Source organism: Liolophura sinensis, chromosome 3 (assembly GCF_032854445.1).
Source record: "Liolophura sinensis isolate JHLJ2023 chromosome 3, CUHK_Ljap_v2, whole genome shotgun sequence".
Lineage (NCBI taxonomy): Eukaryota > Metazoa > Mollusca > Polyplacophora > Chitonida > Chitonidae > Liolophura > Liolophura sinensis.
The window spans coordinates 26,084,106-26,105,617 of NC_088297.1; the positions used below are offsets into that span (position 1 = coordinate 26,084,106).

General features: G+C 41.8%; 2 protein-coding genes across 4 annotated transcripts in view; one reads left to right on the forward strand and one right to left on the reverse strand.

The window, feature by feature from the left end:
- The window catches only part of LOC135463761 (solute carrier organic anion transporter family member 5A1-like), a 44,621-nt gene extending 31,799 nt beyond the window's left edge, over positions 1 to 12,822 (reverse strand). Inside the window, exons 1-2 of one of the 2 annotated variants that reach the window (XM_064741187.1) lie at positions 12,720 to 12,811; positions 10,219 to 10,330 (exon numbers count right to left, since the gene is read on the reverse strand). The gene's annotated coding sequence lies outside the window, so the exon portion shown is untranslated. Of the gene's footprint in view, positions 1 to 10,218; positions 10,331 to 12,719 lie in introns of both variants that reach the window. The other variant, XM_064741188.1, reaches the window with a different exon arrangement.
- A 107-nt stretch (positions 12,823 to 12,929) lies between these two features.
- The window catches only part of LOC135463629 (solute carrier organic anion transporter family member 4A1-like), a 123,325-nt gene continuing 114,742 nt past the window's right edge, over positions 12,930 to 21,512 (forward strand). The window contains exons 1-2 of one of the 2 annotated variants that reach the window (XM_064740972.1): positions 12,930 to 12,995; positions 14,812 to 15,024. The gene's annotated coding sequence lies outside the window, so the exon portion shown is untranslated. The remainder of the gene's footprint in view (positions 12,996 to 14,811; positions 15,025 to 21,512) is intronic. The other variant, XM_064740971.1, reaches the window with a different exon arrangement.

Here is a 21,512-nt window from a genome sequence, read left to right on the forward strand (position 1 = left end):
GATAGATGGAGTGTATCAATACACCTGAGGCAAGAGCTTAAGGACCCCGCACATCAACAGTATGTGTACAGGTAGCCTTGATCATCAGCTGGGTATTGTACAGGTGATACAGTAACAAGACGGGTAGAGGGGTCTCACCTCTGATGATACCACTTCATTATCATGGGTCATCAGATACACATTTCAGCCTGTGTTTGATCTACTGTGGGCCTTGACAGCTGTGCACATATCAAAAAGACAAGGATAGAAACTCAAATAAATATTCTTGTTGAAACATTTCAACTTATGTGAGAAATAAAGATTTGCTGGACCTACCCACTCAATATTTTTCCAAGTACACAGTTGTAAATAAACTAGTACACAAGTGACTTTATGGTAGTGTGCAGATTTATCTAAGTAGGGTCTACAGCGGCACTAGTACGATAAGAAAGGTTAAGTGAGCTCCTGGTCATCTGCCCTATCTGTGTCTACGCCAGGACACCGACATGCACAATCACCTATCTGTGTCTACGCCAGGACAAGGACATGCACAATCACAACAAGGATGTACATGTGCATAATATCAAAACGAATGTCATCATAGGTGACATGCTTTTTCCATTTCTAATCAAAAACAAAAGCATTGTGACAAGCCCATGTAATGTTTATTGCCCTATAAATAATAATACATCTGGAGTCTTGTCTGAAAATGCCAGCAGGAATTCTGTGCCATAATACCGCATGTAACCACAGGTGGGGATACGTACCTGCACTATACATGTAACCATATGTCAAAACAATGTATGTATAAATTCCACAGGAAACAGTGCTTTGGTGGTTGAAAAGGTTGAAGATTTACAATAACACAGCTGAGTATACCAACCTTTTTTAAAAAGGAAGGTGTAGACTTGTGACTATCAAGCTGAAGACGCTTACTTGTGACTATCAAGCTGAAGACGCAGACTTGTCAAGCTATCAAGCTGTTGTTGAAAGTGTAGATGTTACATGTTGTCCCTGAACAACACCAGCTGAATGACTTACTCTGTGGAATAATGCAGGAATAATGCAGGAATAATGCAAGGAAACTTGCCACACTTTTATTTCATTGTTCTGGTTTTGTTAATTTATGTTTTCCTTCCCTTCAACTTCACCTGTCCACACGTGTTGTACATATTTTGCCACTACGGAGTGGTGGAAGACAATGAATTGGTCCTCAACAAATGTTAGACCATTAATTTTTTTACATCTATTCGACTGGCGTTTTACCTCTTAATTACACGATGATGACCAGATTAGACCATTAATGTCCTCAACCATGTTATATGACATCAAGATCCCACAAGCGAGGGACGGTAAAATTGAGATCTACAAATGTCTTGTCCAAGGTCAAACTGAACCTGCAACTCGTCTGTGAGTCACTGGGTGTCTAGCACCTTTACCATTACCAGCCACCTCCATCACTGGGTGTCTAACACCTTTACCATTACTGGCCACCTCCATCATTGGGTGTCTAACGCCTTTACCATTACCAGCCACCTCCATCACTGGGTGTCTAACACCTTTACCATTACCGGCCACCTCCATCACTGGGTGTCTAACACCTTTACCATTACCGGCCACCTCCATCAACACCTTTACCATTACCGGCCACCTCCATCACTGGGTGTCTAATACCTTTACCATTACCAGCCACCTCCAGCTGACATTATCACCTGCACATATTGACAGGTACTGAACTCTGCCAATACCTGTGCAGATTTATTTCATGTCTACATGTATGATGAGTCTAACCTTAATGTTCACATTGATCAAGTACGATCTTGAAATTCTGCACATCCAGGTGACAATGAACTACCTGCACGTCAGAGCTCATTAGGTGCAGGATAAACCTGTCCACCTGTGGGATGAGATGGGATTACATCACTTTGGTCTCTGCTACAATGTATAATCCCTGTGGCCAGGTACTAATGTAAGACAAGACTTTTAATGGACATTAACATATTATGAAGTAAACCAATGCACTTCGTCCCAGGGATTATGCACGGTAGGTAGGTGGGGAACTACATGAGCACTCTTCACACTGTACAGGTATGATACATGTTCACTCGCAGGCACATTCTAGCCAATTCAAGCTTCAACTGCCACACTTGAAAAGGCCTAAAACTCCACGTAGATCAGAACCATTCTGTACGAGTGAGTAGACACAGTGTTGACCACAACATACCTCTTTGACCATGACGGCCAGGGAAGGTCATCATTCCGCTCAAAGACAGCCCCATCACAATATTACCATAAAGATGCATCCTGCATTGAGAAATGCATGGGAAACAAACACAGACCAATTGCATCTTTGACCATGACGGCCAGGGCAGGTTATCATTCCGCTCAAAGACAGCCCCATCACAATATTACCATAAAGATGCATCCTGCATTGAGGAATGCATGGGAAACAAACACAGACCAATTGCATCTTTGACCATGACGGCCAGGGCAGGTTATCATTCCACTCAAAGACAGCCCCATCACAATATTACCATAAAGATGCATCCTGCATTGAGGAATGCATGGGAAACAAACACAGACCAATTGCATCTTTGACCATGACGGCCAGGGCAGGTCATCATTCCGCTCAAAGACAGCCCCATCACAATATTACCATAAAGATACATCCTGCATTGAGGAATGCATGGGAAACAAACACAGACCAATTGCATCTTTGACCATGACGGCCAGGGCAGGTCATCATTCCGCTCAAAGACAACTTTTGTATGCCATCATGATTGCTCTTAGAATCTTGTTCGCAAGAAACAGTTGACAGAGCTCTCTTCTGTTTGTCTTACATTGAGCAGGCTGGACACTGCTTGTCTCCATCAATATAAGGTACATGCAAGTGTATGTCAAATGTGAGGAGGAAAGCTTGTCCATAACTTCCCAATGGTCAGTGGTTTACTCTGGGCACTCCAGTATCCCAGACCCTCATGTATAAAAGTGGCTGCCTCCCGTGCTTCCTATACATGTATAAAGTGAAATGGTCCTGTCAGAATATTAACCATCTGTCCGTTACATAATTGTGTACAGTACATGTACATATTATAGCCACTATGTTTCACATCTGGCAGCATATTTTAGGTACTGGTATACACCGAAAATGGTTTACCCACACACGTAATTGTATCAGTCTGGAATTTCCGGGGTAGATAGTTTGAGTGATCTAAAACATCAGGTTAACACATGGCCAGATGGAAAGCTTCCTACTTCCTACTGTTTCGTGGAATGTCCAAACACAATGATTACCTATGGCGGACATTCGTTCCTCGTTATATATAGTGTGAGTAAAGGAAGCAGATTGGACTCCTGTAGGAGTAGATAAAGGCTCACTGTGCTCCAAACATACACATATAATGCTTGCTTTCAAGACTGAGATTTCAACGCCTTTAACGGCCTTCAGTGACCCAGGAGCCATTCAACAATGCGGCCACTGTGAGTCTAAATCCTGCTCTACTGGCTTCATCTCCAGCTGGACACGAAAAAGTCTGTCAGCCACCTGTGGATGGTTGTGGGTTTTCTCTGGCCTCTCCTCGGTTTTTTCCCCAACCAATGCTGGCCACTGTCACACATGTATATATACATGTGCATGTCAGTGAAATATTCCTGATAGTGGTGTAAAACACCAATGAAGTGAATAAAATAAATGGATACATACATGTACCTGAACAATGAGTACTTCTGACTCTGAGAAAACTGGTGACAGAGGTCACACTGTAGATGTCAGGTGGCTGGAGCAACATCACTGGCTTACCTACATCCACAGGTGTCACACTGTAGATGTCAGGTGGCTGGAGCAACATCACTGGCTAACCTACATCCACAGGTGTCACACTGTAGATGCCAGGTGGCTGGAGCAACATCACTGGCTAATTTGCATCCGAGGTGTCACACTGTAGATGTCAGGTGGCTGGAGCAACATCACTGGCTAACCTACATCCACAGGTGTCACATTGTAGATGTCAGGTGGCTGGAGCAACATCACTGGCTAATTTGCATCCGAGGTGTCACACTGTAGATGTCAGGTGGCTGGAGCAACATCACTGGCTAACCTACATCCACAGGTGTCACACTGTAGATGTTAGATGGCTGGAGCAACATTACTGGCTAACCTACATCCACAGGTGTCACACTGTTGATGTTAGACAGCTGGAACAACATCACTGGCTTACCTACATCCACAGGTGTCACACTGTAGATGTTAGATGGCTGGAGCAACATCACTGGCTAACCTACATCCACAGGTGTCACACTGTAAATGTCAGGTGGCTGGAGCAACATCACTGGCTAACCTACATCCACAGGTGTCACACTGTAAATGTCAGGCGGCTGGACAAGCATCACTGGCTTACCTACATCCACAGGTATCACACTAAATGTCAGGTGGCTGGAGCAACATCACTGGCTAACCTACATCCACAGGTGTCACACTGTAGATGTCAGGTGGCTGGAGCAACATCACTGGCTAATTTGCATCCGAGGTGTCACACTGTAGATGTCAGGTGGCTGGAGCAACATCACTGGCTAACCTACATCCACAGGTGTCACATTGTAGATGTCAGGTGGCTGGAGCAACATCACTGGCTAACCTACATCCACAGGTATCACACTGTAGATGTCTGGTGGCTAGAGTAACATCACTGGCTAACCTACATCCACAGGTGTCACACTGTAGATGTCAGGTGGCTGGAGCAACATCACTGGCTAACCTACATCCACAGGTGTCACACTGTAGATGTCAGGTGGCTGGAGCAACATCACTGGCTAACCTACATCCACAGGTGTCACACTGTAGATGTCAGGTGGCTGGAGCAACATCACTGGCTAACCTACATCCACAGGTGTCACACTGTAGATGTCAGGTGGCTGGAGCAACATCACTGGCTAACCTACATCCACAGGTGTCACACTGTAGATGTCAGGTGGCTGGAGCAACATCACTGGCTAATTTGCATCCGAGGTGTCACACTGTAGATGTCAGGTGGCTGGAGCAACATCACTGGCTAACCTACATCCACAGGTGTCACACTGTAGATGTCAGGTGGCTGGAGCAACATCACTGGCTAATTTGCATCCGAGGTGTCACACTGTAGATGTCAGGTGGCTGGAGCAACATCACTGGCTAACCTACATCCACAGGTGTCACACTGTTGATGTTAGACGGCTGGAACAACATCACTGGCTTACCTACATCCACAGGTGTCACACTGTAGATGTTAGATGGCTGGAGCAACATCACTGGCTAACCTACATCCACAGGTGTCACATTGTAGATGTCAGGTGGCTGGAGCAACATTACTGGCTTACCTACATCCACAGGTGTCACACTGTAGATGTCAGGTGGCTGGAGCAACATTACTGGCTAACCTACATCCACAGGTGTCACACTGTTGATGTTAGACAGCTGGAACAACATCACTGGCTTACCTACATCCACAGGTGTCACACTGTAGATGTTAGATGGCTGGAGCAACATCACTGGCTAACCTACATCCACAGGTGTCACATTGTAGATGTCGGGTGGCTGGAGCAACATCACTGGCTAACCTACATCCACAGGTGTCACACTGTAAATGTCAGGCGGCTGGACAAGCATCTCTGGCTTACCTACATCCACAGGTATCACACTAAATGTCAGGTGGCTGGAGCAACCTCACTGGCTAACCTACATCCACAGGTGTCACACTGTAGATGTCAGGTGGCTGGAGCAACATCACTGGCTAATTTGCATCCGAGGTGTCACACTGTAGATGTCAGGTGGCTGGAGCAACATCACTGGCTAACCTACATCCACAGGTGTCACATTGTAGATGTCAGGTGGCTGGAGCAACATCACTGGCTAACCTACATCCACAGGTGTCACACTGTAGATGTCAGGTGGCTGGAGCAACATCACTGGCTAACCTACATCCACAGGTGTCACACTGTAGATGTCTGGTGGCTAGAGTAACATCACTGGCTAACCTACATCCACAGGTGTCACACTGTAGATGTCAGGTGGCTGGAGCAACATCACTGGCTAACCTACATCCACAGGTGTCACACTGTAGATGTCAGGTGGCTGGAGCAACATCACTGGCTAACCTACATCCACAGGTGTCACACTGTAGATGTCAGGTGGCTGGAGCAACATCACTGGCTAACCTACATCCACAGGTGTCACACTATAGATGTCAGGTGGCTGGAGCAACATCACTGGCTAACCTACATCCACAGGTGTCACACTGTAGATGCCAGGTGGCTGGAGCAACATCACTGGCTAATTTGCATCCGAGGTGTCACATTGTAGATGTCAGGTGGCTGGAGCAACATCACTGGCTAACCTACATCCACAGGTGTCACATTGTAGATGTCAGGTGGCTGGAGCAACATTACTGGCTAACCTACATCCACAGGTGTCACACTGTTGATGTTAGACGGCTGGAACAACATCACTGGCTTACCTACATCCACAGGTGTCACACTGTAGATGTTAGATGGCTGGAGCAACATCACTGGCTAACCTACATCCACAGGTGTCACATTGTAGATGTCGGGTGGCTGGAGCAACATCACTGGCTAACCTACATCCACAGGTGTCACACTGTAAATGTCAGGCGGCTGGACAAGCATCACTGGCTTACCTACATCCACAGGTATCACACTAAATGTCAGGTGGCTGGAGCAACATCACTGGCTAACCTACATCCACAGGTGTCACACTGTAGATGTCAGGTGGCTGGAGCAACATCACTGGCTAATTTGCATCCGAGGTGTCACACTGTAGATGTCAGGTGGCTGGAGCAACATCACTGGCTAACCTACATCCACAGGTGTCACATTGTAGATGTCAGGTGGCTGGAGCAACATCACTGGCTAACCTACATCCACAGGTGTCACACTGTAGATGTCAGGTGGCTGGAGCAACATCACTGGCTTACCTACATCCACAGGTGTCACACTGTAGATGTCAGGTGGCTGGAGCAACATCACTGGCTAACCTACATCCACAGGTGTCACACTGTAGATGTCAGGTGGCTGGAGCAACATCACTGGCTAACCTACATCCACAGGTATCACACTGTAGATGTCAGGTGGCTGGAGCAACATCACTGGCTAACCTACATCCACAGGTATCACACTGTAGATGTCTGGTGGCTGGAGCAACATCACTGGCTAACCTACATCCACAAGTATCACACTGTAGATGTCTGGTGGCTAGAGTAACATCACTGCATCTACATCTACATGTTATACATCCCAAACTACAGCTGCTGTGGTTCACCACCCACATGTATGGTGTATAAAACTATAGTGGCTGTGGTTCAACAGCTACATGTACGGTGTATAAAACTACAGCTGATGTATTTCACCACTCACATGTATAGTGTATAAAACTACAACTCCTGTGGTTCACCACCCACATGTATGGTGTATAAAACTACAGCTACTGTGGTTCACCACCCACATGTACAGTATATAAAACGTCCAGCACAAACTTGGCTGAAGGCCAAGAAGATCCCCGTACGTGGGTGTGTGGTGAGGCTCAAGCATGATGATGCAATCCTGATCACTGCATAATACAAGCACCTCCTCCATTCATAGCTTCCTACATCCATGTTCCCTGCAAAGAGCAGGTTGGGATAAATAACATGGAGCTTAATGTAAATGGGCAAAATGTTGATTTTTGCCGATTCCTGAAGTTTAATGTATAACAAGACACTGAAACTATCATATTTGAAGGTTAGGCACATTTTGATTACTTTTCTAGAGAGAATTTCTTACGTAAAAGCTGTATTTTCATTTATATAATCATTTATACTCAAATTTTATACAAGGCCTATCTCACCTGGGTTAAATTTGGTTTGTTTTCACATCCAGTACTCTAGTCCCCTGATTAAAGAGTGTGCTGATGACTGGCTTCAAGCAACTATGACATCACTGCAAATCTATGAGCATCAAACCTAACAGGTCAGCTTGAGGTCAGTGTGCGGTCAGCGCATGGCGTAGCTGTGTCATAGTGGGAGACATGGAGCAAAGTTCACACACTACTGTACTTGTGCCAGCTGGCTCACCTGAATGCTAATGTTCTGGTCAGTTTGTCACTGTTCTGTACCAGGTACATGCACCTACACACATACCTCTACACATGTACCTATGCTCATACCTCCTAGGTTGAGGTAAGGTCACTGCCCTATATCACAGGCATTACACTACCCGTGCCAGCTGGCTCACCTGATTCACCTGATATATTGTGGGCTGGTCAGTGTGCCACATCTCTGTAGTCTGTAGGCTAAGTGGTGTGTCACATCTCTGTAGTCTGTAGGCTAAGTGGTGTGTCCCATCTCTGTAGTCTGTAGGCTAAGTGGTGTGCCACATCTCTGTAGTCTGTAGGCTAAGTGGTGTGTCACATCTCTGTAGTCTGTAGGCTAAGTGGTGTGTCACATCTCTGCAGTTTGTAGGCTAAGTGATGTGTCACATCTCTGTAGTCTGTAGGCTAAGTGGTGTAAGTACAGCAACACTCATAATAGCGTCATCGTTACAGAAGCCAGGGCCTGGGGTTGTATACACATGCAATCATCCAAACTTTGAGCACCCCTTGGTATGATGTGCACTTTAGTTTAAACTAAAATTTATTACTGGACATTATTATTTTAAATTGAGGAATATTATTAATAAATTGATAACATTAATGTGAAAATATTTATTTCCTGACACATTTCAGAACACTGTTGCTAGAACTTAATGCAATATTGTTCACCTGGATTATACACAGACAATAAAACAGAAGCAATGTTGAAGGCCAACCAATGCTTTTATCTACATCATTGATTACAGGGTTATTCTCTGTTTCCATTGGTCAAGAGACGGTCGCATGATATTCTGCAAAACATGATGTACAACGACAACGCGTCCAAGGAATGCAAGGTCACGCTCACAAAGTAATATCTAACATTCACAAGGCAATATTTAATGATCTCATGCTAATATCCAGTGATCACGTGCATTGGTTCCATGACAGTTATCTTCCTTTGTTCACTCTCCAATGTTTGCTTGTCGTAAAGTAAACAACAGTTTATAGTTCTAGCTCTATTATCAACGTACAAATCCAGCGAAAACCACAGCCTGATATGGTAAACTGTTTTCTTTTTCTGGCATAATAATCCATATGATGCATGCTGTGGGATGGGATATGAGGAATTATCAGCTCTCCACAAGCGATATTCAACTCCCGCTTTGTCCTCGATGATATCCCTTCTCTCGAGCTGACAATTCCAGATATCCCATCTCACAGTACACACCATATGTACAATATTGTTATTTCATAACATTTTATGTTATTCAAGACATATATCGTGGTTTCTAACAAAATTTATCCAAAAGACTTCAAACTGCATCTTATTAGTACTAGTATTTATATCATAAAAAGTATGTGTGCATACATGTAGCTTTGTTAGTGCAGTCTATCAGTGTCTGGTTATCTATCTTCTAACTGACAAGCGATCTTCTGCATACTTATTGTCATCAGCTGATAATATCTGCTACACTCTGTGCCACAAATAACTTTCATTGTACATGTACATTTACATGTATATATGAACAAAAAATATGCTTCCTTGGCCTTCACAAGTTTGCACTCTTTTGTTTCCCTTTAAAAATTTACATGTTATGTATAATCTATATCTATTACAATTACATGGGTTTTATCAGGTACATTCTTCAAAGTGTCTGTGGTTTTTCAATATCCCAATACCTGGGCATATCCTTAGCATTTCCTGCTACCCTACAAGTACAAAGACACATGAAGATTCATCTTGATACCAGCTGTTCTGCTTGACTAATTTTACTGTCCTTAAATGTACTTCTGACAACTATGTTCTAAAGGTGATTTGCGTAAAAGGATGTTTCCCCTCTAGACTCTCCCAATAACTACAGGTAGTCACCCATATCAACAATACAGATGGGCATGATTTCCTGTTAAAATAGTCTTATTTGAGCATGAATAGGCCTTATGACTTTGTGATAATTACAGAGGGCACTCTCTGATCACGTTTTACTGAAGGACTATAAATATAACATGCACAGACTAGAGGTCATGACCTATAATGACTGTGACATATATACACCATTCCCATACCTCAACAGACCTTAATTGTGACAAGTGATCAATGTACATATAATTACCTGACAAGTGATCAATGTACACATAATTACCTGACATGTAAAAAAGCAGACACGCTGATGGTTGCTAACAGTGCATATTCACCTCAACGGCTGGTTCCTGAGACGGCTGCTAACAGTGCATATTGAACAAACTGGGTATAAGCTGAAAGATAACAGTGACCAAAATCAAGATCTCACAAAACATCTAGGTTTAGCCAGAGCAGACTGTCTCCGTGTCTTGGAGATGCAATATTCCAAAAAAAATGACATCAAAAAAATATGGAAAATACAACAAACCTTGGCAGACATTTAGATTACAAAATATGGCTAAATCTGCACAAAAGTACATGTAGCTGATAATAGAAAAGACAAATTCCATAGTGCAACCTACTGGCAGAAATTTATAAATGTATGATGTTAAGAATAAGCAAGCAAAAAGATGAGTTCCAACCCAAGTTGGCTGATTGTGATGGAAACAAACTGGCTCACCTGGGGTCAGAAATTGTACAGATAGTAACACTTAGGTTGGCAAAATATGTGCATTAAAATAAAAGTGAAGTGGTAATTTAAACAGAAGCCAATAGCTCGTACTAAGCTACATGCAGATCATGAACATGACAAGAGAGAAAATGTGCATTGTACCCATCCATGAATATATCATGACTGTTTGTTTGGAAACTGGTGATCAAGTTAATATATGACATGAAATGAGTGAGTGAGTGCTTGGGGTTTAATGTCTTACTCAACAATTTTTCAGTCATATGACGACGAAGGAATCATTAGGGTGCATGCACGTGTAATGTGCCTCCTTGTTACAGGACGGATTTCCACCGCTCTTTTATTTAGTGCTGCATCACTGAGACGGCTTACCGAAGGCAAGTAAGCCGCCCTGCCCGAGCCATTATACTGATACGGGTCAACCAGTCGTTGCACTATCCCCTTCATGCTGAACGCCAAGCGAGGAAGTTACAACTTCCTCTTTTAAAGTCTTAGGTGTGACTCGACCAAGGATTGATCCTGGATCTACCGGTCCCGAAGCGGACGCTCTACCAACTGTGCTATCCGGGCCAGTGACATGAAATGACATGAAATTGTTGTCACTGATGCCACCATTTATATGGTGTCAACCATAGATTTCATGAGCACCAATAGCATATGCTGTCTTCATAGTATATGGCCCAGGTAATGTAGTTTAGCTATTTTGAAAAAAATAATCAATGTAGACCATGCACATAAAACAACTCTACAGCATGTAAGGCACTTTTCTGATGGGATTCGAATAGCCAAGACTCATGCCGTTTATGAACTTTGTGCTGAAGAAGTTCCAAGTATATGCAGTTTCCAGTTGCACCAGAACCACTTGCTAAGTTGGGAGGAGCTGGGGAGGGGAGAGAAGAGGCTAGGTTAGCCCGAGTATACTAACTGTTGGTTGAGAAATATTCGGCTATGTCACATTCATGGCTGCCATAACACAGTCAGAGTCAAACAAGTTTGTCTCCATGGTGTGGCACGGGTAGCAGCCCCAATAACCACTACACCTACCTCTAGCTGCCTAAATCCATATCGTAACATCTCCCCTTCTATTCGCCATACAAATTTTTTTTATGATTATCAATAAAAAATTGTTTCATGCGTAATATGCCTCCAGACCACAACCTACCATCGCGTTTTCAAGATGCCCACCATGTATTTAAAATGGGTGAATACAATTTTGGGAACGTATCCTTTCCTTTCTAACAGTGATAATCTTAGTCTCGTGCATTACTTTTTGCAGTGCAATTTTTCAATTTGTGTCATTTATCATATAATAATTTACAAATAATAATTACAAAAATTTGTGTGGTGAATGGAAGGGTATGTGTTACCAATTGGATTTAAGCAGCTAGAGGTAGGTGAAGAGGTTATTGAGGCTGCTACCCATGTCACGCCATTGAGACAAACTTGATTGACTCTGACTGTGGTTGAGCAGCCATGAATATGGTGTATCTGAGTATTGCTCAACCAACAGTCAGCATACTCTGACTAGGGCTAGATATCAACTTAAAGGAGGGTCCAGGGGCCGACCTATGAAAAATGGATTCTGGGAAAAGGGTGACCTGTGGTTCGGCCACCTCTGAAAAAATTTATCAGCTTCCGATGAAAATCTGAACAATGTGACACCATATGAGTGAACAGTACTTAGACTCACTGATAGCAGACTGGCCCTCATCCTGTGACATATAGGGTTCAAGGTTCGGACTTCAGAAATGTAAACAAACGCCTCTAAATACAAAATACAGCTATACATGCTAATCTCTAGCTAGGTTATACAAACTGGTATAACACATTACAATGAAGAGTGCATGGTGAACATTTCTATTACATGCCCATATATACTGGATATATGTGTTCTGAACTTTCACATACAATGCTGCAGATTTGATCGACACAAAATCTTATCCACACCATCAACTTAAGAGTTATCTTCAAAGCGTTTCGACGAATATTTACACACAAAAACATATTCATTTTCATCCACAGAAAGACTGAAAACAAATCAAACACATCCATACCCAGATCGATCAGTAATCTGTCTCCCCACACTTCAGTGCGTCTGAATTCTCTATTTTCACTTGCTGCACTGTGATGCTGCCCTTTCCCTTTCTTCCATTTTGTATTTTTGACAGCTGTCCGAACTCTCTACCGCCAACCACTCTGATTGGTAAAAATTCACCCCCAGGTGTCACGTGATCTGTTACGCGGGAAATTCGCCATGCCCATGACACTGACTGAGTTCGGGGAAGTTGATGGCCGCACAGGTTTTATCCGTTGATTAAGATGTCATGTTGGTGAGAATTGGATGTCAGATTATCTTTGATATCATTAATATAGAAGCGAAACGTTATACGCTGTCCCCCCAAAACATGACAGGTTCCCACTGTTCGCTTTATTTCTTCATGACCGCCCATCAAAACAGACACTCGCCACGATATGGCTGAAATATTGCCGATGTGGCGTTAAACCATAATCATTCATTCATTCATTCATTCATTCAAAACAGACACAGTAAGGGAGGTGTCAATATTTACCACTATGTAAGTACGCTGGCATAATTCACTGGCACAACTAGAGGGCTAGCCTAAACAGTCTTGCCCTACCACTTCGTTGGGCTTTAACCTGGCGAAATGAGATCCTCATGAAGCGCTTGCACCTTAAAACAGCGTCACTCTTCGGACAGTCAGGGCTTGTAATCACTAGAAGTCGTAGTCCGAGTACAATGACTGTTTGTTGAGAAATATTCGGATACGCCCATATTCCATGGGTGCACAACTACAGTCAGAGTCGAGAAAGTTTGTCTCCATGGTGTGGCACGGGTAGCAGCCCCAATAACCACTACACCTACTCTAGCTGCTTAAATCCCCATCATAACATCTTCCATTATATTCGCCACACAGCATTTTGTGATGGTAATCCAGTAAAGTGTCGTTTCACATGTAAATTGCCTCCAGGCTATGTGGCACGCCATGTTTTTAAGACAGCTGCCATGTATTTAAAATGGGTAATAAAAATTTTATGGCCAAAAGCTGATTTTTTTTTTAATGGGTGTGTTGAGGAAACTCGCCAGAGGCCCATTATAGAGGCATGAAAAATTGTGAAGAAATTGCCGGAAGCAGTTTTACCAAAGTATGATGTGTGCGTGCACTTAACCAGAGTAGACCGTGTGTCATGGTCAAATATGAGCTTCCCTTCATGGTGTTTTCTCCATTCCTTTGTTGGGATTTGTTGGTTATGTTTATGTATTGAATAAAAATTTTAATTATGTTTGGAGTCCGTACTTTCATTTATTGTTTATTTAGTTTTGTGCCACAAAACACTGGAGCACTAAACTAAGATATGTTAACCGGTCTTAACATACACCCATCTATCATACATGTATCACATTGTCAGGTTTTCATTTAAAGTGGAGAAGGAGGTCAGAGTTGAAAAGTAGACGGCTGAATTGAAAGTAATTAGGCCACAATTACTAGTGATTTAAATACTAAGACTATTCAAAGTAGGCGGCAACGGGGACAGCAGTAGACAGCTGTCTGCAGCCTGCTACAGGGACAGCAGTGGACAGCTGTCTGCAGCTGCTACGGGGACGGCAGTAGACAGCTGTCTGCAGCCTGCTACGGGGACAGCTGTCTGCAGCCTGCTACGGGGACAGCAGTAGACAGCTGTCTGCAGCCTGCTACGGGGACAGCAGTAGACAGCTGTCTGCAGCCTGCTACGGGGACAGCAGTAGATAGCTGTCTGCAGCCTGCTACGGGGACAGCAGTAGACAGCTGTCTGCAGCCTGCTACTTGCCCTTTTTAAACACCCTGCATTGTGATGGATTTATTTCATTCCTCATATCACCCATGAATTCAATCTCCACTGTGGAGATAGTTGTGTAAATATAATGATCTAAGTCATTCTCCATTTATTTGCTTCATATTATGGGACAGGTTGCTTGGTAAAAAAGCCCAAGTTTGCATTCAAGCCATATCGGTGGAAGGTTAGGAAGACGAGCAAATTAGTATGATTTCGTCGTACATGTATAAGTGAAAAAACAGATCATTTCCCCCCCCCCCCCCATTCGTTTTGTTTTTCTTTTTACTCTCCACAATATTCTTTTTGTCACAGTACCAGTTTTGCCAGTGAAAACCCTTGTACTGTTGGCCTGGGATGAGAAGATCAAGAGGTACGTACTGTACCTCAATACAGCTCGTACTCATGGTAGTCCAAAGTACAAAGCCTTTTGTTTTAATGGGTGTTTTGTTTCGACAGTATGGTTCAACACCCTTTGTGCAGCTTTGGCATTGACTGAAGGTGGGAGAGTTCAGTGATTTGCTGAAGGTGAGTGGTTTACTTTGGTTTGCTCCATGCAAAAAATGATTGACATCATATATACACGTACATATACATATACACGTATATAAATTTTGTGAGTATTTAGTTAAAACAGCAATCGAAGAAAAAAAGTCATGTTTATTCTGAAGTACCTTGTCTTCCTTTCTGGTTGTATAGGCCTCTGTGACCGAGGACTAAGTGTGCAAGTGAAGAGCAATGACTCAGGAGCCTTTTGCCATTGTGGGCACTGTGAGTTCAAGTCCAGCGCTTGCTGGTTTCCTTTCTGGTTGTAGAGGTCTCTGTGACGGAGGACTAAGTGTGCAATTGAAGAGCAATGACTCAGGAGACTCTCACCATCGTGGTTGCTGTGAGTTCAAATCCAGCTCCCGGTTGTAGAGGCCTGTGTGGCTGCAGGGTTAAAGTGCAAGTAAAGAGCTATAACTCAAGCCTCTCACCATTGTGGTCACTGTGAGTTCAAGTCCAGCTTATGGTGGCTTCTTCTGTGATGGTTGTGGCATACTTGGCGGAGGGCTTAGTGTGCAAGTGCAGCCCATTGAGTCGGGAACCTCTAACCAGTGTATTCGTTGAGATTCCAGCTCATGTTGGCTTGCTCTGCTTGGTTTCTTTCCACCATAATGCTGGCTGTTGTATATTTTGGTGCATGCCGCAAATAAATAAATTAATAAATCAATCAACTGAGGCCATCCTTGGAAATGTTCTTTGTTGGATTTAACCGAATCTTGGCAGAAAAGCTAGGGTTCATATAGGTCATTGATATGCTTTGTTTTTCTTTAGTTCTGAATGAGGAAAAAGATGAGTCGCTTGAACTCTCATTGATGGTGGAAAAAAAATGTGAAAAACAAAATTGTTTTGACAGCCCAACAAAAGGCTTTACTATTTAATAGGGCTATTTCAGAATGATTGCTTACGCCCATTAAATAACTGAAGTTGTGGGTCTCGCGTTCAATCAGCACAGTTACTGAGCCCTTTATTTCACTTGAACTCCAGTTTATTTAAGTGCTGTTTCCATCCAAGGCTTGGCAGATCTCATTATTATAGTGGATTTACATGTTTCTGCGCTAACAGTATTATTAGCTAATGTACATGTATTAAGTTACGGTAGATGTAACATAATAATCTTTGCTTCTAATGACCACAAGTGAAATGATTATGTTAAGATGAAATGTGAATCAATGCATGAGCCCTGTTGATAATGACATTATTTTGTCTATTTAGAAAGAAGAATTTAATGCTGTTCAGCCTCTGTTGGTAGGGGGGACAAGATATTCAGGGGAGCTCACTCTCATGTCAAAACATTATAGATTATATGGATTATCTCCCTCGATGCGCATGTGTCTGAGCTCTAAAATGATTACAGCCATTTTAGAGAGGAAAAATCTGTCCGGATCCTTGTAACAGTGATATGGTGCTAGTTGTCATTTGACATCAGATTTATGTTGTGTGAAACTACTTGCCAAATATGCAGAATATGAATCAGAATTGGCAAGGTACCAGTCTGGTCAGCATGGTTATGCAACCAGGGTCGAATTGTTTGCTCATTTGATCCTTTTTAAGTGACTCAAAAATGAGAACAAATTGAGCTCAGTTAGTGCATGATGAAGACGGCCTTGTGTCATACAGGTATGCATGATCTCTAGCTCAGTGCTTTTCAGTATTATATACTTATGTGTTACAGAATGACTATAAATGGAATCTCATGACATTTCGCACCTTAAAGTCACAATGAGAATTAGAATTTTAGCTGAAAGTCAAAGTGGACACCAGTGCTTTTTTCTGCCGGCCCGCCCACAAGTTTATTGATCCTGACACAAAAAGATTTGTGTTGTTCTGCATTGGTGGATGCAAATTTCAAATTCTGACAGCACAGGTCACAGTATGGATTTCCGCATTGTAGTAAAGCAACGGCCTAGTGCAATTCCACAACGCTCGAAAGGTCTGCTGCGGATGCTTGCAGTCATATTGAAGATTTCTTTCAAATATTTAATTATCTGATAATTTTCACACCCTCATTTCTATAAAAGTCAAAGAATTTTCTCTGAGAAGTTTTTGTTTTCTGCTGGCCTGTCAGACTATAAGTACCTGACAGAATCCACTGACCTTGGACCAGGGTACCAGTGCTAATTTACAGCCCTGTAATAGATAACGGTGACCTCAATTTTTGTTAAGGTCAGTTTGAAATATTAGAGATTTTGGCACCTGGTAATATACACTGTACATGTGTTTCATTTTCATTTTCATGGGTAAATTCGTGGCTTAAAAAGTAAATAAATAAATAAATGTAAGTTCATTTGGTTATTTATTCACATATGACCAGTACATGTGCACCACGTGTTGTTGTAGAAGGATAAGCTGTGGACTTCTTTACATTTTTATTTCCAGGAAAACTAGGTGACATTTTCTACATTGTGAGTCCGCCTGGTTTCCATTAACCTGCCATGTTTGACTTCAGTGAAATTATAAAGTTTTTAATTTTTCCTAACTAGCTTTTCTGTGTCATGTTAAGCAGATGTCATTTCCTGATGTAAGCTAACCCAAACTGACACATGAAAACCTAAAATAAAAAATACATGTAGACATGCACCTGTTTAGAACTGCCAGATTGTACATGGTAAATTTCAGAAAGGCGACTGAAATAATCTGGGCTGTAGGCTGCTCACTGTAATTATGTTACTGTAATTATCCAACACAATACTGATAACCATTATTTGTTTTATTATATTGGCATTTAAAGCTGTACTCAAGAGTCTTTTTGTTACGTTACAGATGTCAGATTTGTAGGTGGAGGAAATGAGGATCTACTGCATGGAGTAATCACCATACTGCGCTAGGTACCTGAGGAATCTTCTTATTTAAGGTTGCAACAGAATAAGCGATAGCTAGATTTGAACCTCTGACCTTATTGGATGCAGCGAGGAGTATTCTAGCCACAACAAGGATAAGAATAATCGAAATCCAATAACAAACAACACAGTTGTTAATCAATTTCTTGTGACAAGGATTTAAATGAATTTTGAAGTTAGCGCTTCCAGAATTTATCATGAATTAGAGTGAAGGCTTTCAAAAATCTGCTGTAATATGCTTAGACACAGTACCAACTTGTGCAGATTGATGCGCATTCAACGACTGTCAAAGTTAGCACAAAGTTTCCAGAATTTATCATGAATTAGAGTGAAGGCTTTCAAAAATCTGCTGTAATATGCTTAGACACAGTACCAACTTGTGCAGATTGATGCGCATTCAGCGACTGTCAAAGTTAGCACAAAGTTTCCAGAATTTATCATGAATTAGAGTGAAGGCTTTCAAAAATCTGCTGTAATATGCTTAGACACAGTACCAACTTGTGCAGATTGATGCGCATTCAGCGACTGTCAAAGTTAGCACAAAGTTTCCAGAATTTATCATGAATTAGAGTGAAGGCTTTCAAAAATCTGCTGTAATATGCTTAGACACAGTACCAACTTGTGCAGATTGATGCGCATTCAGCGACTGTCAAAGTTAGCACAAAGTTTCCAGAATTTATCATGGATTAGAGTGAAGGCTTTCAAAAATCTGCTGTAATATGCTTAGACACAGTACCAACTTGTGCAGATTGATGCGCATTCAGCGACTGTCAAAGTTAGCACAAAGTTTCCAGAATTTATCATGAATTAGAGTGAAGGCTTTCAAAAATCTGCTGTAATATGCTTAGACACAGTACCAACTTGTGCAGATTGATGCGCATTCAGCGACTGTCAAAGTTAGCACAAAGTTTCCAGAATTTATCATGATTTAGAGTGAAGACTTGCAGAAATCTGCTGTAATATGCTTAGACACAGTACCAACTTGTGCAGATTGATGCGCATTCAGCGACTGTCAGAAATGTTTTGGACTTAAATGTTATGAAGTAAACATGCTACAAAAACAAAGGAAAAAATATGTTTTGGTAGTTGGAATCTCCAAAAAAAAAATTGGGATTAATGACTTTAATGATTAATAATTAATAAGCCAGTAGTTACACAGATTTTTAACCCATTTCTCAACCCACGATGTACACTGACCTTACCTCTCTATAACTGACGGATCACGTAGTCAGTAGTTAAGGCATTGGAATCACCCAATCATCTAGTACTTGACATTATTATTCGAAATTTTAATTTGAACTTATGTAGGCCAATTTTCAAATTTGTACTGGAAGATATTTTCAGTTTTAGCACAGTAAACAGTTTGAATTTATATAAAAGTCTGACTTGAGTCAAGGGCAACTTTATTGCTAAGGGTTTAACACCTTCGCCTTGGTGCTGGTGTAACCCAATATGTGTTTAGTACTTAGTGAAATCTCAAGAATTCGAGGGATTTGATGAAACAAGGTTCATCGGTTTCAGGATGCACAACAGCCACCAAGATGAAGGTGTTCATGTCTATTCTACTGCCAACATCATGAAAAAGTGAAAGAAGCTGCATAGATTCGGTTGAATTAGATATTTCAATGCTTTGTACAAAGTTCTGTCATATTGTTGAGTGACATACATGTAAGAATGAAAAAGTTTTATAAAAACAGCAGTGATATCTATAAACTGTGAAATAGGGCTTTTCTCACTGATGGAAATCCAGATATTTCACCCTATATAAATCATGAAAACAAATTTAACAAATCATTTTATTTGCAGAAACAAAAAACAAAGTGAATTATTCTGGGAGGTAAATGTATTAGGGGTGCGTTGTGTTGTTTGAATGGTCCTCTCTTTAATTTGTACATTGGCACATGGCCTGATACTGACAGCGAGGTGGATTGATGAAGGATGCGATGGACTCAGCCATTTATGCCAGCTTTGCCGTTTTCAGGCTTCACATGTATGGCGAGGAAAAATAGCAAAATTATGCAGCAGACACCACCAGATAGAAAAAAATATGCTGTTTTCAGCCTGTAGGGTCATATTTTAAAGTTTTCTTCTCTTTTAATTTTTCTTCCAGTATAGTATTTTGAATACCTAAAACTCAATATTAAATCCATTTTAATCTTTTTTATTAAACGCCTCGGAGGTAATTTATACTCTTTTTGAAATCATAGACCTGTTTTATAGATATTTTAAAGGTTGATTTGATTGTTAGGTAACAAATGATGTCATCTCAACTATTGATTTTTACAGCTAATTCTTGTGATATTGATGCAATGCAATTGGGTATTTCTAATCTATATTAGGTATTATTTTCCAGGAAAGGAAATTATATAGTCCAGTGTACAGTAGCATTACCTTGGTATATGTGATTGTGTTTTAGTAATTTTGAGTGACTTGGTGATTTATAAAGAACAGTAAACAGGTGGGAAAATATTTTTGTAAACATTTACATTGCTACTCCAGTCATAAACAAACGATTTTGCCAACTGATCAACACAGCTATGTTGTTGTTGTAACTGCTGAATGACGCAGTACCGATGTCGTTGCTTAGCGTTGCAGTACCGATCTTGTTGCTTAGCGTTGCAGTACCGATCTCGTTGCTTAGTGTTGCAGTATCGATCTTGTTGCTTAGTGTTGCTGTACCGATCTTGTTGCTTAGCGTTGCAGTACCGATCTTGTTGCTTAGCATTGCAGTACCGATCTCGTTGCTTAGTGTTGCAGTATCGATCTTGTTGCTTAGCGTTGCAGTACCGATCTTGTTGCTTAGCGTTGCAGTACCGATCTCGTTGCTTAGCGTTGCAATACCGATCTTGTTGCTTGGCGTTGCAGTACCGATCTTGTTGCTTAGCGTTGCAGTACCGATTTCGTTGCTTAGGGTTGCAGTACCGATCTTGTTGCTTGGCGTTGCAAAGACGTAATGAACTCAAGAACTTTTCACAAAATAGTTGAAACCCTAAATTGTGTTTAACAAACAAAAAGAGCGGCATTACAGATGTAAATAAAGACGCTTGGAGAACTGTCAGTTGTCAATCTGAAGTTGGTTGGCATGCATATTCATGTTCTACACCCCTCTCACATGGACACACTGTGCATTGAATGGACCCCTCTAGGGAGCAAACATTTGTCTCTGGGTGATTTCGTTTGTCAGTTAAGGAAAATACCTAATGCTGAAAGTGCCCCATCCGAGGAGAGTGCCAAGGGAAAACCCAAATCACAGCCTTGTGCACGCGTGACCTTTGTCCAGTACTGGTGATATGCGACTCCAGGGAGAGATGAAGTGAAGTCAGCACTAATCCACAAACCATGAAACACACGTTTGAAAGAACAACAACCCCACAGTCAGAAAAATACAGGGGATATCACTCTACCTTTCAAACACACCTTACAACATGCTTCTAAGAACATTGGTACAGTGGGAAAGATTACTTATCATGTGAGTGAAGTTTTTGGTCACGTACAGTAATTTAAATTATCACACCTCCTTGTAGATTGTTTGAGAAGTGCTAAAGTTAAGGAATGTCTTATGTGATAGCATACCTCAACCTTGAAGGTTTGTTATATAATGTTTCCATACAGTAAAATGGCCATGGAATGTAG